The sequence below is a fragment of the Fundulus heteroclitus genome, chromosome 7 (assembly GCF_011125445.2).
Source record: "Fundulus heteroclitus isolate FHET01 chromosome 7, MU-UCD_Fhet_4.1, whole genome shotgun sequence".
NCBI lineage: Eukaryota > Metazoa > Chordata > Actinopteri > Cyprinodontiformes > Fundulidae > Fundulus > Fundulus heteroclitus.
The window spans coordinates 269,479-272,321 of NC_046367.1; positions in this window are offsets into that span (position 1 = coordinate 269,479).

The following is a 2,843-nucleotide window of genomic DNA, read 5'->3' on the forward strand; positions in this document are numbered from 1 at the left end:
GAGATGACATGTTTCATGATTTGGCGCTATATAAATAAAATTGAATTGAATTGAATTGAACCTTTGAAACACATAGCAGCTAGTTAAAAGTACATTACATGCCTGAGTGGTTGTCAGCACTAACGGTTAGCAGGTGCCAGAGCCCGTCTGAGCACAGCTTACCTTTGTACGAGTTACTGTGTTCCCACTGTTTGCTGGCTTTATGATCTGCCGCTCCTGAACCCATCCATTCATGAACTGCACATGAGACTCCAAGGACTTGTAGCTTTGGAACTTTTATGAAGTATAGGAGCTCACACCACAAACAAGGTAGCCGAAGACAACTGATATGCAAAACAGTGGCAACAAGTGGTCGTCGGCGCTCCATAATAATGCTGATTTTGTCAACATACCGGTCCCTGGCTTCTCTATTTAATGTGTCCCGGTAAATTTCAGATCCTTTTCGGGATTTTAACATATTTTTTCTATCTATTCTTTCTCAACTCTACTTCTACGTCTCTTCATTCAACAACGTTATGTCAGAGGTATTTTAACGTTGCGTTGCCATCAATATGGCCGCCACGTCCCACAATGCAACGCGGATCCCAAGCCCTATCTGGAGCAACAAACCGTTGCTCACGCAGTGAAAACAGGAAGTGATACAATACGCCTTACCGCAAACAGGAAGTGACGTCAGCCAAATGGAGGTAGCAGCCAAACGCAAAAACGCAAAAATATGTAAATCCATATTCAAACAATTTGTGGCTCACCGGCTCCTTCTCTTTGGAACAAACTTTCCTGCAGTGTCTTCACCCAGTCACCCACCCTCACAGTGCTCTTTGCTGCCCAGTGAATGAACATCTCCCAACTAATCCCTTGATTATCTCCACCTGGAGTCCGCCATCTCCAGGTTGGGAGACGCCCTCACCCAGTAAGAGAAGGGCGGGGCATTAATTCAGCTCAACAGTCATTACTCCATGGTCAAATCCTGAGGCAAAAATGGACATGAGGGTTTTTAAAATTAAAAACACTTGAAGCTAAATGAAGTTGGGGTAAAATACAAATGTATATTATAGAAACTCCTGTATTACAATTACCTTAAAATTTGCACAGATGGTTATAAAAACACTAAAGGGTATGTGGGACTGGAAATGTATATACCAGTGTTTCAAATATGTATAACTAACACATTATCAGGACATGTCAGAAATGGTAGCAGTCATAATAGATTTACAGTGGGTGGAGGTTAGACCAGATAGGGTGGTGATATGCATGGACTGAAAGGCAGTTATAGAAAGTATTCAAGGGACAGGAGACAACAGAAAAGACTTATTTGAAATTCAAGATAGTTTATTTAGGTTATAGAGGGATAGTTCAGTTTTGTTGGGTACCAGCAGAGGAAGGAGTAAAAGCTAATGAAATGGCAGATAAATTGACTAAAAGGGAATTAAAAGGAGGTAATAAAACGCATTATTCCTTTTGGAAAAGGGGAGGGTAAATCCTTTATCAAAAGTAAAGACATGGAAATTTGGCAAAAGAAGTGGAATCAAGGTGAAAAAGTAAGAAATTCATATAAAATATAAAAATCTGTATCAACAAGGAATTTTGGTGAGAGAAATAGAAAAGAAGAAGTAACAATGGTGAGACTAAGGGTAGGGCCTACTTATCGTCATGGTATATTGTATGTGCTTCTGTGCTTTTTTGTTTCTCTTGTTGTGTCTCTGCTCTGTCTTCTGTAACCCTAGTCGGTCGAGGCAGATGACCGTTCATACGGAGCCCGGTTCTGCTGGAGGTTTTTCCTTCCCACTAATGGGTGGTTTTTCTTCCCACTGTCGCTTCATGCTTGCTCAGTATGAGGGATTACTGCAAAGCCATGTACAATGCAGACGACTCTCCCTGTAGCTCTACGCTTCTCCAGGAGTGAAAGCTGCTTGTCGGGACTTTGATGCAATCAACTGGTTCCCTGATATAGGACATTTTTGACCAATCTGTATAATATGATTGAACTTGATTTTGTAAAGTGCCTTGAGATGACATGTTTCATGAATTGGCGCTATATAAATAAAATTTTATTGAATTGAATTGATAGATTCAGTTCCTTCAAAAATATGTTACAGGTATTCAATACCTTTACTCTTCCAGTAAGGGAAGTTTGTCACATTAATTTTTTGTAGGCTGTCAGGATTATTCCAGATAGGTGTACGGCTGCACAGGATAAGTGATGACTCCATCATTTTAAGAAACTCCCACCATGCTGTCAGAGAAGAGCTGATATTGATATTTTAAAGCAAGCCTGCGGTTGTATGTTTGAGTTAATAAATGGCAAGTCAGAAATCCTGATAATATATCTTGATTCTGTTCTGTGTCTTTAGGGATTATATTTTAATCATTTTGAGATGTATTGTAGCCTATTTGCTAAGTAGTGATGGACATTTTTGACCAATCTGTGTAATCTGACCCAATCTGTATAATATGATTGAACTTGATTTTGTAAAGTGCCTTGAGATGACATGGTTCATGATTTGGCGCTATATAAATAAAATTGAATTGAATTGAATTAAATTATATAATTGGGAGGAAGACAATGATAAATGTGAGGGATGTGGAGCAAAAGAAAAGGTAGAAAATGTATTGAACTGTGAAATGTACAGAAATTAAAGAGAGACTGTGTGTAGTGAAAGAATGGAAGGAATACTGGGAAATGAAGGGAACAAAGAGAAAAGCTGGTCAATTTGGAGAGCGTCGTTTATTTATCTGCGTAACACAAAACTAAAAAACAGAATTTAGTGGGTGGAAGCTATTGATGTTACACACCAGTGTATTGTAGGTGGCGCTATGCACCTAGAAGCCGCTTGCAAGCCGCC